The sequence below is a fragment of the Alexandromys fortis genome, unplaced genomic scaffold (assembly GCF_014885135.2).
Source record: "Alexandromys fortis isolate MF-2015 unplaced genomic scaffold, M_Fortis_MF-2015_v1.1 scaffold_31, whole genome shotgun sequence".
Taxonomy (NCBI): domain Eukaryota; kingdom Metazoa; phylum Chordata; class Mammalia; order Rodentia; family Cricetidae; genus Alexandromys; species Alexandromys fortis.
In genome coordinates, this window is record NW_026067974.1 from 4400160 (window position 1) to 4416116 (window position 15957).

Here is a 15957-nt window from a genome sequence, read left to right on the forward strand (position 1 = left end):
GGGGGGAGGGAGGGAGGAAAGAAGAAAGGAAGAAAGGAAAAACCTGGGACATTTGCACAGGAGTTTTCAAACATTCTGTGGATCATGTAAACATGTATCTATCTCTCAACTCCATTAAATGCTTCTTCCTAAATATTGTGAATCTTCTTCAAATGTAACTTATGCAGAAATGTGTTGTTGTTGCCAGGTACAGGGTGATTAAAGAGTTATGTGTTACATCAGTATAGAAACAATGTTAATATATAAGAAACAATACCTGTCTGGAGAACAGGGCCCACAGAATCAACTAATCAGTGATCATGGAAGCTCATAGACACTGAAGTGGAAATCAGAATCTACATGGGTCTGTGCTAGGGTCTCTGCAAATATGTTGTGGTTGTTTAGCTTGGGTTTTTGTGGGACTTCTGATAGCAGGAGTGGGGGTGTCTCTGACTCTTTTGCTTGCTCTTGTGTCCCTTTTCCTTATAATGGGTTGCTTCATCTGACCTTGATATAAGGGTTTGTGAAGACTACTACGATACAGACCTCTCTCCAGAAACATATCATCCTTTTTGTTTGTTTGTTTAAGACAGGATTTTCTCTATGTAGCTCTGTCTTGCTGTCCTGGAAATCACTCTGTAGACCAGGCTGGCTTTGAAATCATGAACTCAAAGAGATCCAACTGCTTCTGTCTCCCTGGGTACTGGGATTAAAGTCATATACCACCACCACCACCTGGTGAAGAGTTAGTGACCTAAAAGCCTCAAGTGTACCAAACAGGGAAGTTGACTAGATTGATAATTCCTGTAGAAGCTACTAATAACGATATTAGCATGTCAATCTCTGCTGAGAGTTACTACATTCTGATTTTCTACCCTATTAAACCCATACACACCCCTGAGACATGTGCACATAGATTTCACTCCTGTGGAGAGACCAATATTATTCATTGTTCGGAATAAAAGGCAACATGTATAATGACAAAATGATTATTCTCTTCCTAATAACAATTGTTAGAATGATAAATAGTTCTAACATAGGAACCCCCGTCTTCCTGAAATATCCCCAACAAAAAACAAGGTAATTTGAAGGTAGGGTAAAATCTCGGGCCATTAAAATTCTGAACTAGAAAGTTCTATGTGAATACCAGAAAGTGGGATCCCCTGTGCTCAGTGAGAAATTTGTTGTTGGTACTTGCTAAGGCTATGCAGCTACAATGAAGCAAGAGAAAACTGCAGAGATTGCATTCAATGACTTGTTTACCTGTGGATGAAGGATGGACACCACCAAACAGATATTCTTACCCAAGGCTCCAGTGTGTTTTTTCCTACATTTTTGTTTAAAATGCAATGCACAAGAACTCACATTACAACTATCTGAACACCAGTGTTTATAGATCACAACAAGGCATTTTTCTCTAGAATGTTGTAAGTATGGTTAATCTAATGTTATCAAGCCGTTTCAGTAAAAGTTGAAAGAAATACTTGAAAATTATTGTTCACAGTGTCCTTTCCTGATGTTGCTATAAGAATAACTCAGACATCTGTATCAAAGCCTTCTGCTCTTACCTAGTACTTTGTTTTAGAAATTGGTGTGATTAGATATTTCAGTGAAGGAATGGGGCTTAAACTTCAGGGATTTTATGAACTTTAAGTTCAGAATGGTGTTACATAAAAAAAAAACAGCAGCAACAAAAATGACTACACAGAGCATCTAGATTTTAGAAAAGTTAATGCAAACAAAACCTGTGATAAGGGAAATGGCATTTTTATTTTGAGATTCTTATTTATTGCTTAGCTATATCTATATTTGCATGATACAGGCAATAAATGATAGTCATTCATTCTGTTTCATCTTATATTTTGAATCCATATGGAAATCTTATATTTTATAAGCTACAGACACATACAAGTGCACATATATGTGCATGCACTTATGCATGTATTGTAAGAGTTTAATTGAAAAATTATGAACAAAAGACCAAGCGATGGTGAGATACACTTTTAATCCAAGCACTCTGGAAGCAAAAGCATATGAATCTATGCAAGTCCAAAGAACTATTTCCAGAGAAGCAAAGGCTACACAGTAAAAACTTGTCTTTAAAAAAAAATGATGTTAACCTATACAGGAAACAATGTTCCTCAGAAACTTTAGATTAACAAATAAAAAGATAAGGGCCAGTTGTGGAATGCCTGCTACAGTTAGTGCTCAGAGGTGTCCCATAGACACCCCTGCCCCAAATGATACAGGCTATTTTTATTGCTCTTGCTGAATAAACATAACTTGATTGTATAACCTTGCTGCTGAAGATACCTCATAAATTTGGTTACTGGATTTTGAGAAATAAATTTGAATATAAGCAAAAAGCTTCCTCCCTGCTGGCTAGTTTTCATAAGTCCTAAGTGTTGTAAGCAGACTGCCTGGGGAAAAGTCATCAGTATTTTTTCCCACCTTTTAGCAGTGAGAGTTTCAATAGCAACTGGCATGGTATGATATGTCCATGAGTACAATAATGGTAAAAATGCTATGGGGGTAACTTACCATTTTCTCATTTTATTTAAGTATCCACAACAGGAAGAAGCACAGGCCTTATACTATGAATTTTGCCAAGAAGTCATAGTAGTGAGGTTCATAAGTCCATGGGTGACCTTACTATTGTTCATTTGCTAAGGGACATCAACATAGACACCATGAGAATGCTCCTTAAATTCTGATATCTCTATCGATAGATTATTATAGCTTCTTGACCTCACTAGAGAAGCTTTTTTGTTCGGCAGATGATGGACAATACAGAAACTCACAACTGGACATAGTGCAGAGAGTAAGTGTAAATGAGGTGCTCAGCCATAAAGGGAACATTAATAGCATTCCTACTCCTAAGACTCAAGGACCATTGCGGAGGAATGGGCAGAAAGATCATGAGAGCCCGAGGTCACGGAGAACTAGAACCGTGTATCCAGATATGACAGGAATGTAGCACTCACGAACTAACAGCTGTGGTTGTCTATGCAAGACATGCACAAGATCTAGCTAGTCAGCGTTCCAGCACGTGGAGGATAGGGAGTCATGGACTTTTACACCTAGTCGAGAAGAAGTTGACAGTAAATGGATTCTGGGAGAAAGAAGAGTCAGTTGTCTTCAATGGTGTGGCCCCTGGTAGGTCACGATACTACAGTAGTTGTTCCAGCTACCTTGAGTATAAGGGCAGAGCACATTGGAATCAGTGGAATGAATGTAATAAAATAAAAGTACTTGAGGTTACTTTGGATTCAGAGAGGGGTGTGTATCTGGAAAGAGTTAGGAGGGTTACTGGGGTTTGAAATTCACACAAAAAAAAAAAATAACCAAAGTATTATATTGTCAAAATAGCCAAAATCAGATTCTTACCTTTTTGGCATCTTAACTTACCGGTGAAATACTGGCGGGATTAATCCAACCTTTGTACTTTAACTGTAATGAGTTTAACTCAAACAAAATTTCCTTAGTAGAAGATCCTACTCAACAGCATGACAGTAGTTTTGTCACACATTTTGAGTAACCTTTTAAATACTTTCAAGCAGTTTAATCATTAACTTGGTAAGCCAGTCTTGATTTCCACATTTAAACTAAATGACACCGGCAAGGTGTTATCTTTTCAGATTCTGCAGTGTATTAAAGAAAGTTCATTTATTTCATGCTTACAGGTTCTACCATTTCTTCAGCTTCCACATTTTGAATTCTTCTCACCCTGTTCTGAATTTTTTATCTCTCAAATGTTAATGATTGCTTCATTCTTTTCACTTCCTGAGATTGAGTGTGGCATGTAAGATGGTGATTCAGTGAACAAGGGCCTCTCTTGTATTCTAGCTTAACTTGAGATTAAGTCTCTTTATTTTAAATGTGCAATTTATCCTCTTTTCTAAAGTGATTTTTCTCCTTGATTGTAAAGTCAAGAAACAAATTCAGAGTGAAGTAATTGTATTTTTATCTTTAACACCATGCCATCTGTTCAGATCAGCCCAATTATATCGTCTTTATTTTTTGTTTTGCTCTTTAACATTACTTTTATGAATAAAAATCCACTAGTTTTGTTATGATTTTGGCAAGTCATTTGGAGCTTTGAACAGTTCAATTTAACCATATTTATTAAATGTATACTTTTCCCTTAATTTTTTGCATTTTTGAAGTGACACATAATCAAAACATTTTAAATTAGCATTTAAACAATTAAAGTTTTAAAAACTGCCAATTCTGTATGTAGCCCAGATATATAATGTAAGCTAAGCTAAGCTAAACTTACTGTTTCTTGACTTTTTTTTTTTTTTTTAAGTTTTTCGAGACAGGGTTTCTCTGTGGCTTTGGAGCCTGTCCTGGAACTAGCTCTGTAGACCAGGTTGGCCTCGAACTCAGAGAGATCAGCCAGCTTCTGCCTCCCGAGTGCTGGGATTTAAAGGCGTGCGCCACCATTGCCCGGCGATAAAATATAAAATAATAGAAACGGGTTAATTCTAGATATAAGAGCTAGCTAGTAATATGCTTCAGCTATTGGTCAAACAGTATTGCAAATAATATAGTCTCTGTGTTGTTATTTCAGAGCTGAGCATCAGGGAACAAAGAAGCAGCCTCCTACAACATCAGGTATGCTGTTTCAGTGGGTGTCTCTATCATGGTTTAGATCTCTTTGCTCATATTCTTACCCCCCCCCTTCAAATGGACTTTGGGAGTTCAGCCCAGTGCTCTGCTTCAGCTCTCTGCCTCTATTTCTACCAGTTGCTAGATAAAGGTTCCATGGCGATATTTAAAATATTCATCAATCTGACTACAGTGCAAGGCCAGTTCAGGCACCCTCTCCTCTGTTGCTTAGTTTCTTAGCTGGGCCATCCTTGTGAATTCCTGGGAATTTCTCTAGTGTCAGGTTTCTTGCTAACCCCATAATGGTTCCCTCAATCAAAATATTTCTTCTCTTGATCTCATTTCTGTCCTTCCTCCACCTTGACTATCCTGTTCCCTCAAGTTCTCTTACCCAGTCCCCTTGTCTCTCCTCTTCCCCTTCCTCTTTCTGTTGTACCCCAACCCCCATGCTCCCAATTTTGTCAGGTGATCTTGTCTATTTCCCTTTTCCAGGTGGATCTATACATGTTTTTTCTTAGGGTTTACTTTGCTACTTAGCTTCTCTAGGGTCATGGACTATAGGCTCAATATACTTTGCTTTACAGCTACTATCCACTAATGAGTAAGTACTTACCATGTTCATCTTTCTGGGGCTGAGTTACCTCACTCAGAATGTTTATTTTTTTTCCTAGTTCCATTCATTTGCATGCAAATTTCAAGATGTCCTTGTTTTTTTTTTTTTTTTTTTTTACGCTGAGTATATATTCATTGTATAAATGTGCCACATTTTCTATATCCATTCTTCAGTTGAGGGGCATCTAGGTTGTTTCCAGGTTCTGCCTGTTACAAATAATGCTGCTATGAACATAGTTGAACGAATGTCCTTGTTGTATGATTGAGAATCCTTTGGGTATATGCCCAAGAGTTGTACCAGTTATACCAGCACCATTTAGTGAAGATTACTTCTTTTTTCCATTGTATAGTTTTAACTTCTTTGTTAAACATCAGGTGTTCATAGGTGTGTGGATTAATACTCTGGTCTTCAATTTGATTCCTTTCGTCAACCTTTCTGTTTTAATGCCAATACAAAGCTGTTTTCATTACTGTAGTTCTATAATAGAGGTTGATGTCAGGGGTGGTGATGCCTTCAGAAGTTCCTTTATTGTATATGATTGTTTTGGCTATCCTGGGTTTTTTGTTTTTCCATATGAAGTTGATTATTATTCCTTCAAGGTCTGTGAAGAATTTTGATGGGATTTTGATGGGGATTGTATTGAATCTATAGATTGCTTTTGGTAGGATTGCCATTTTATAATGTTTATCCTACATATCCGAAAGCCTGGGGCATCTTTCCATTTTCTGGTATCTTCTTCAATTACTTTTCTTCAAGGACTTAAAGTTCTTGTTGAACAAGTCTTCCACTTCTTTGGTTAGTATTACTCCAAGATATCTTATGTTATTTGTGGATACTGTGAAGTGTGATGTTTCCCTGATTTCTTTTTCAGCTTTTATAATTTGTATATTGGAGGGCTACTGATCTTTTTTAAGTTGATCCTGTATCCTGCCCCATTACTTAAGATATTTCTCAGCTGTAGAATATCCTTGGTAGAGTTTTGGGATCACTTATATATGCTTTCATATCATCTGTAAATAGTAAATTTTGACTTCTTCTTTTCCAATCTTAATTCCCTTTATCTCCTTTTGTTGTCTTATTGCTTTAGACAGAATTTCAAGAATTATGTTGAATAGATATGGAGAGAGTACAGAGCCTTGTCTTGTTCCTGATTTTACTGGAACCATTCTGAGTTTCTCTACATTTAATATGATGCTGGCTATTAGCTTGCTGTATAGTGCTTTTTTTTTTTTTATCAAGTTTAGATATGTTCCTTGTATCCCCGATACCCCCAAGACTTTTATCCTGAAGGGATGTTAGATTTTGTTGAGTGGTTTTTTTCACCATCTCATGAGATGATCATATGTTTTATTTATAAACTTATTTATATGGTGGATTACATTGATAGATCTTTGTATGTTGATCCATAACTGCATCTCTGGGATAAAGCCTACTTGATCGTATGGATGATTTTTTGATGTGTTCTTGGATTTGGTTTGCCAGTATTTTATTGAGTATTTTTGCATATATGTTTATGAGTAATATTAGTCTGTAATTATCTCTATTGGTAGAATCTTTGTGTGGTTTCTGTAACTGTCGGGTAACTGTAACCTCTTAAAAAGAGTATGGCAATGCTCCTTCTGTTTCTATTATGTGGAACACTTTGAGGAGTATAGGCATAAGTTCTTCTTTGAAGTTCTTGTAGAATTCTGAACTGAAATCATCTATCCATGTACTTGTTTTGGTTGGGAGGCTTTGTGTGCCTGCTTCTATTTCTGAATACAGTTTCCTCTTTTCCAACTTCCCCCAGAACCTCCCCAATTCCCAACCTATTCAGATTCACACCTTTTATTTCTCTGTCTTATTAAAAGGATTATTTTATTTTTAAATATGTGGATATGCATGTGCATATACATATGTGTGCAGATACCCACAAAGACTAAAAGAGGGTGTTGTATCCCCTTCTGCTAGTTACAGGCAGTTTAGTTGGGTTTGGATATTGAGAACTGAAACTCTTAAAAACTGGTATTCTGCAAGGACCCCTTAACTACCTCCCTTCTTTTTCTCTCACAGAATTCACATTATCAGATGACTTCACAGGCAATAGAATCGATGGAAGCACAGGGGAGTATAAATACATTGTAGTTCATGTTCAAGGGTGGGCAATTGCAGCATACCCAGGAGAAAAAGCCTTGAGAAGAAGCAAATGCTTCATGAAGCTATCCTCATGCTAAAGGTCCAGAATAATCTATAGGAATGCTTTATCAAATGACCAGTGTTTTTGTTAAACCGTTTTTGAAACTTTACTTTTTAAATTTATTTTATTTTTGAAATTATAATGTAATTTCATAATCTCTTTCCCTTTCCTCCTAGTTAACGATCCTATTTTTCTTGCTCTCTTTCAAATCCATGTTCTCATTCTTCATTAATTGTTGTTATATACATATATGCATATGCATATATATTACAAAATATAATCTTTTCGGTCTTCATAATGTTACTTGTTTGTGTGCTTTCAAGGTTGACCATTTGTTGTTAGATAACCATTTGGTTTTCTCATCCCCAGAAAATACTTTTGTCTTGCTTTCAGCATTTCTTAGCTGCCTGTAGTTCTTTGTGTAAGGTTGAGGTCTCATGGCTATGGTTAGACCAACTTTTCCAAAGGCTTAGACTCTTCAACAGGAGGTTTTTCCAACACTTCTTGGAAGTAGTTGCGACACGACGTACAGTAAAGTATACAAACATGTTTCCCATTATAGCCATGATTCTCCCTTAGCATATATGTGATAGGCATTTCCTATAGTTATTAGCAACTTTTATATCGAACCAAATATAAATCTAAAATTTAAAGCTAAAAAATATTTTTTTTAAACAGATGGAAGTCGTGGGTCCTTTAGCCTCTTCCTTTTTGCCTTAAAGCTTATTTTTTTTTCTCTCTGGAACGTTCCATACAGGGTATGAGAAAAGACAGCCAAAAAAAATGAATTCAAGTGACAAAATCAGTCTGTTTCAGATGCTGCTCTCAGTGCCGTCCATACTAGAATGCCCCAGAACTGAATCTTCTTCTGTGTGAGAAAGAATCTCAGATTCATTCTCCACACCGGAAACATTCAAAGGGGGATTATTCCAAAAATAGTAATGCCTTGTAAGTGGGTTGCGCTTTCATTGCCCTATTCATTGCACTGCAAGCCTGGTTCTATAGCACTGTAACTTAAGCTCTATCAAATGCATTTTGTTTGATTTTGACACAATGTTGGAATGAAAAGAGAAGTCCAGCGGTAAGGTGGAGCTTTCAACTTTGCTGTCCTTTTTGGCCCGAGGGTACAAGTGTTCTCAGCTGTGTAAGACACGGTGAGATCCACAGCCACAGGCAACTGGGTTGAAATTCAGCAAGCACCTCATGGTCTGATAACTTCTTAGTCTCTTCTTCAAATCAGCAGAGTATACATGCCAGACTGAGGACTATAGCAAATAGATGTGTGAGTGTGTAAGGAAGTAGAAGAATGGAATAGAAGTTCTCATTTGTGGGGTCCTGTCTATGTTCTAATATGCGTACTGAAAGATGTAGATGTGTCACATGCAGCTAACCCTCCAGTCTGGGGAGTGTGTGGTGGCCTTCTTCTCTCTCATCTTGTTAAGATAAGGTGGCTTCTTCTCACAGCTACTGAAAATCATAAAAGTGTATGTTGACATGGAATGCAAGCTTACTTGATGCCACCAAAATAGGGCTTTTGAACTATTTAAAGTATAACTCACAGCTATTAAAAAAAAAAAACCTGTGTTTTTTGAATGCCCCAACCAAGATCACTGACTATAAAGAATATACAAACACACACACACACACACACACACACACACATACACACACACACACACACCTATCCTAGTTATCAAGGCATAAAATTTAGTACCAGGTTACAGTGCTGGTCCTGACTGACAACTGTTTTCATGCTATTAGGAAATGGAACATGTTCTTCTTATGTTCTTATTTTCCTGCAGGAACAAGAATAAGAGAAAATGTTCCTAACCTAAGGAAGCAGTCCTGGTAATGATAGTGCTCAACACCAACACTGTCAATCATAAAAATGATCAAGATTTCATTAGTGACTCAAAACCCCTAACCTTAGATTTCATAATCTCCAAGCCAAATTTTTACATAAAGTTTGATTCTAACTGAAAAAGTATTTTATGGCTGTCTTCCTCATATATTTGTTTGTATAATTTTTAGATTTAAAGATTTGAAGATTTTTTATTAGAAAAAAATAATGCTTTTAAGTTATCATCTAATGAGGGAATAGATGAACATGTTGTTCACTAATATAATTTCTAGTGAATTTCCCATAATAATGCAAAGATAAAGCTTATAAGCCTTCAGTAATAAGTAGAATCTATCTATAAACTGTTAATATATAACTCGAGTTTCTGATGACCTGGAATGTCTGATGGCACTACACACAAATTGTGTATAGATATTTATGTCAGCAAGGGACCCATCTACTTAAAATAAAAACATATTTTTAAATTACTTTTCAAAGCAGAGGAAGACAAATGGAAGTGTATCTCTTTGTTTTGATGATATGGTTCTAAATGGCGGGCATTCTAGTGTCAAGATATAAATGTGTGGGGCTGAAAAGATGACTCAGCAGTTAAGAGCACTGATTGTTCTTCTGGAAGATGCAGGTTCACCTTCCAGCACCCACATGGCAGCTTAACCATCTGTAACTCCAGTCCCAGGGAATCTGATGCCTTCTTCTGGCTTTAGTGAATACCACTCATGTACATGGCGCACATACAACATAAAATAGAGGGAATAATCCTGTTTTAGAAAAAGACAAATTTGTGATAGTAGAAACGGACACGGAGTATCTGTAAAAAGTCTGATAAAAAAATTCTCACTGAACATTCTCCTATAATGTATGCATTGTCTTCTGTCCAATAGAATCAACCTCCACATTGTGCTATCAAATGTACTTAGCAGTAAGCACACACAGATGCTCCTTTTTCTTTTCTTTTCTTTCATTTTTTTTCGTACCATAACTTTGCTTTCTCATTCAATGCCCACACAATGTGCGTGAACTACATGGGTAATTTATTCCCAATTTACTGTGAGGCATTGCATTCTGAGCTGAATCTTTGCTTGAATATTCTACTGCGTATAAAATGCTGAAGTGAATGTGATTTAAATGGAGTGTGGGTTTGGAGATGGGAGGAAATGCTCTTCGAAATCATGTGGAAGTAATAAACAAGGTTACAAAGTGAATAAATTTAAGCAACCCATAGGCACAATGACAAGGCTATAAAATCACAGGTTTTATTGTTGTGTGTGTGTGTGTGCCCCACAGAGAGTGTGCCTCCGCATACATAGACTGGCAGGCAGAAATGCAATAAAGATGAAGTCAAAGCAAATGGACATATGTCTTTACATTGGTAGAATATTTATGATATTCACTTGTAAAATGTTCTGAATATTTGCATGGTTTCCTGTTATCTGTCCCTTACAATTCTATAATCATGTTTTGTGATTGCTTTACTGACTTCCTCAGTTCAAGAGGAAGAAAGTGAATATGTCTCAGTCCTATGCCATTGCACAGCAGGGATGTTGCTGGCATATAGTCAAATATTTCATAGTTAATTTGACTACTGATATTAGTTATTGATATGTGATGATAATGATGTCATTTTAAAGTATCAGAAATTGTACAACTGCTCCCTTCCTCTTCTATTGGAGAAGGGCGCTAGTTTGTTCCCAGCTGCTTAGACCCAAAATAATCATACAGAAACTGTATTAATTAAATCACTGCTTGGCCTATTAGCTCTAGCTTCTTATTGGATAACTCTTACATTTTAATTTAACCCAATTTTATTAATCTGTATATGGCCACACAACTGTGGCTAACCAGCTAAAGTTCTGGCATCTGTTTCTAGAGGAGGGGGCTATATGGCGTACCTCTTGCTCTGCCCTTCTTTCTCCCAGCATTCAGTCTATCTTTTCATGTCTAGTTCTGTTCTTCCCTGCCATAGGCTCAAAGCAGTTCTTTATTCATTAACCAATAAAAGCAACATACAGACAGAAGGACCTCCCCACCATTTTTTTGGTTTGTCTACATTTAAAGGGGGATATGATACTGATATGAATACTTTGCATTGGTAAGGATCTTGGTTAATTGATACAAACTTAAGGACAGTTTTGTTATATGTATATTTCTGCTCTTGATTAAAGTACCATGTTTGTCTAGCTCATTTAAAAATGTAATATATAATTAAAAATATAGGTTAATAGATAATCATCTAGAAAAGTCAAACTTGTAGTCATGTTAGTTAGATTTTCTAGATGTATAGAGATATTTCAGTTAGATAGGTATTTTTCAAATCTTTCATAGACCTTCAGAATATGCCATTTAAATGTTTAAGAACTTAAGACTTTTCATGACGGTGAGACACATTTTCTTCTGATAGCACCAAGCTACTTCAAGAGGATGATGGACATTGAAAAGACTCTTTTCAAAGTTGGTTGAGCATTTGGCAAGAAACTGTTCTTGCCTGGTCTGCTTGATAAACTGGACATGCAAGACCCACAGACTAATGACTGCTAAACTTGCCTAAAAGTGAGACAATCCTTCTGGGTTCATGCTTCATGAAAGGGTCTGCAATACATACTGCAGGACACAAAATATATGACAGACAAACTGCCAGTATAGGTGGAATTGTCTTTGAAATTTCCTGCTTCATGAAAAGTCTGCTAGATACTATGGACCTGTAAGCTGAAAATGTATACCCCAATTGAACAGAAAAACTTTGAGTGAGCTAAATGTCTCTGTCAATTCTAGAGTTTTAGAAGTTGCTTACAATGCACTTCCTGTTTACTTAGGTAATATCATATCTTTCTGGAGTCTTTGATGGAGTTCAAGTATATCACTAGTTATAATTACAGATTTACTTAGTTATGATAAAGGGTATAGTAGATATAAATATTGTAACTGTAATTTTTGCTTAATAACTGTTATGTTATATGTAATTTTACTATGGTAAAGCCTTTTTGTTTAAACAGAAAAGGATAAATGGTATGGGACGTCCTTCTGTCTATGTGTTGCTTTTATTGGTTAATGAATAAAGACCTTCTTTGAGCCAATGGCAGGGAAGACCAGAACTAGGCAGGTAAAGCTAGACTGAATGCTGAGAGAAAGAAAGGCAGAACAAGAGAGATGTCATGTAGCCCTGCTGAAGAGAGACATTGGGACTTTAGCTGGTAAGCCACAGCCACATGGCCATACACAGATTAATAGAAATGGGTTAAATTAATATATAAGAATTAACCAATAAGAAGCTAAAGATAATAGACCAAGCAGTGATTTAATTAATACAGTCTCTGTGTGATTATTTCCGGTCTAAGCAGCTGGGAACAAACTAGCACCCTTCTCCAACACTCTTCATGTATCTTTGCCTGTCATCCCATGACTTGAAATCACACCTGTGTCTACAATCACATTAAACTCTTTTCTGAAAGTGTAACCCAGTCTCTAAAGAGAAAAGTTAAATCCGTTATTATTTTTATTGAGTATTAAGTTTGCTTGGAGTTGAAAATGTAACCATGTGCAAAATTCCAATCCTGGCAAAACAATAAGGTGTGTTTACAGTGATGTTAAATCATTTCATTGAGTTGTTGTTTCAACTATATNTAGGACAAATTGGGTCATTTTTTCAGTTGTTTTTGTGCTGAATTTTAATTGAACAAGCAGACCTACCAGGGGTTGAGACTCAATAAAATTTTAAACAATTAAGAGAAATGAACAGCAATAAAAATGTTACTAATGGGATTTAAGAGAAATAACAAATAATATTTTAGGATGTTTATTACAATCTGTGTATTGCTTCATGTTTTACATGAATCCACTCACTGAGTCCTCACAATACATTTCTTGATTAATTTGTAGCATTATTCTCATTTTAGAAGTGCAATTCAGGAGGCACAGAAAGCTAAGTAACTGATGTCTATACTATGTAATAAAAGGTAGAAACAGAAGATAAAAACAGGGAAATACCAGGATGTGGACATGGAAACTTTTCTTTTCATCTCCTGTGACTGTGTTCGAGGACAACATACCTTGTCTACATTGTGGTAGGGACAGAATTATGAATTAGAACAACATAATTCAGGGGACTCTGCAAGTTCTATTTCTAACACTCATTTATTCACTTTATATGATTGATTTTCAATATCTACCTGTATAAAAGCATTAGTATGGACAAAAGGTGTTCTCTGTCCTAAACATACTTAAAAATAATTAAAATTATATTTATACTAAAAACAAAACAAACACCATTGGTATTTAGTAATTTCTACAGGGAAGGCACTGTTAGGTTGCTTTTTTCATTGAACTATTTTTAACCTATAAATAATTCCTTTTCTAAGTGCCTATCATATTTTACATGAAATTTTACTTAATTAGTAAATGTTACACATTCAAAACAATAGAATTCATTATGGCAGCCAGTTCTACAATGTCCAGAGAATTTTTAATAGCTGGAGTAAATCCAAAATAATGAATGTGGTACACATCTGTAAAACTTGTACTTCAGAGGCTGAAGCAGAAGGATCCCAAGTTCCCCGTCATCTGGGCCCACAAAGTGAGTCCTTGTAAATGAGAAGAAAGAATATCAGGAGGAAGAGGAGGAGGAAGAGCAGGAAAGCATAATTTTATCTTTATGCTAGTTGTAATTAGCCATTTCATGACTTACTTTGTTTTAGGTTTTGTTTTCTTCATAAGTACTTGCAGAATGGTTGTCTGTTTTTATACTAGAAAGTTATTCTTACTTAAAATATTTTCATTGAGATTATATATTGCTGTTTAGATGATGTATCTGCTCTGTTGTTCCAGAGTCATGGCATACAGGGAAATAAGCTATATTAACATACAGGTTAATGATAACAAATACAATCTGAGGATCAATATTTATCGTTTCCCCCTTTCTTTCTTTTCTATGTTTCTAATGTCATTGTAATGCTAAGTCTGGATAAAAAGACACCCTAATTACACAGGCCTAATGTTTTCTCCAATATATCTCAGTTCATAAGAGATGTCATAATTTTACATTACTCATGCATAAGGGCATTGTTTTTAATTAATAACAGATAAATAATAATGACTTTAGATTTATAAATAATAAATGTAAAAGCAAACAAAATGACATATGATTTGAATATTCCATTTTCATGTTAAATGCTCAGTGGTAGAATAAACAACTGTTCAAAAATGATGGAATCAAATATTAAACCTAATTTTTCTCTTCCAGATTTAATAAATGCTCTCTGTTTGACCTTTTATTCTTTCTATTGTCCTCTCACATTTTCCCTTTAGTACCCACCATCCTGATCTCAGTGGCACAATCATGTCTATTATATTTCTTTGGCATTGGTTATTTTTGCCTCTATTATTGTCAAGCACAGTATACCAAATGAGTCTCCATGAGGTGGTTAGTTGGGCATTTGGTAATTGGTTTGGAAATAGTTTAAATGGGATTGTCTTTTTTTTTTATTCATTTGCAAGTTTATAGTAAAGTTTATTTAAAAAAGAAATCCATAAAACATAAGGTGTTTTTGTTTTGTGTTGGTGATGGTAGTGTTGGTAGTAGTGGTGCTGTGTTCATTTTGTTGATGTTGTTGGAAAAGGGGAAGCCAATCATCAGACTCACTCAGTAGTAATCAGCTTTGGCCATTAGGCTGCCCTCTTCTACCTTATATAGAGGTCTCTGATACAGTGGTGGGGTTAGGTGTAATAATGGCTTTTCACAGTCTCATTATCATTCTGTAGTTCCACTGGCTAGTGTTTTCTGTTCCCTTAGTATTTGTGCTCAAGAAAAAAAATATTTTATAGGTTGCACCTCATTAAACTCAAACAAAAAAAAAAGAAAAAAAAACAACTAGCTAACCGGTGCTTTTATACTTAAAAATAACATTGTTCATCTGACTCTTACACCATACTTAGGCAAAGAGAGAATTGCATTATCTGATATAAAAGGGGCATTTGGGTGTGGAAACAATTTGGGAGTTAGAAGACTGAGAAATAGAGAACCACAAGGGTCAATATTAAAGCTCATTTTTCCCACTTTATATGTTAATGGCCTGGAAGAAGCACCACCTCCCAAAGTGCCAAGAATAGCTGAGAGAGCAAAGTCAAGGTGAGAGGTGCCTATGACAGAGCAAGTTACAAGATACTGGGAGGAAAGGCAATTCGGAAGGAGGTAGGCATAAAGCCTCGGCTTTGCAGTTTCATATAAAGGACTGTAAAGTAATGAGGCTGGAGATGGAAAACGGGCAAGTTAATAAACACCACAATAGAGGCACGCTACAACACTCCAGTGGGTGGCAACCAGGAGTGGGCTGCACTGGAAGAGCTATGATGGGTGTGCATTAAACCTCAGGATTCGAATCAAATCAAATTAACAGGCAGTGGAAATGGATCTGGGGGAAATGCCAGTCATAAAGCTCCAAGCGACATGGCTAATTCATCAAAGTATAAATGCCTGGCTTCAAAGTGGGGTCAGGGTGAGGGGATCCGGTGATGCTAAGCTGAAGTGAATTGAAGACACACTCTTCACCGTAACTTCTCTGCTCTGTCTTTTTTTTTTTTTTTTCAGCAGAAAGATGTATCTTTTTTCACGTCCATTCATAAGTCTACGTTCTTTTATTGGGTAAAACCGAACATTGATGTTTTTTTTAATATAATTTTTTTATTGAAAAAAAAAGATTTCCGCCTCCTCCCCGCCTCCCATTTCCC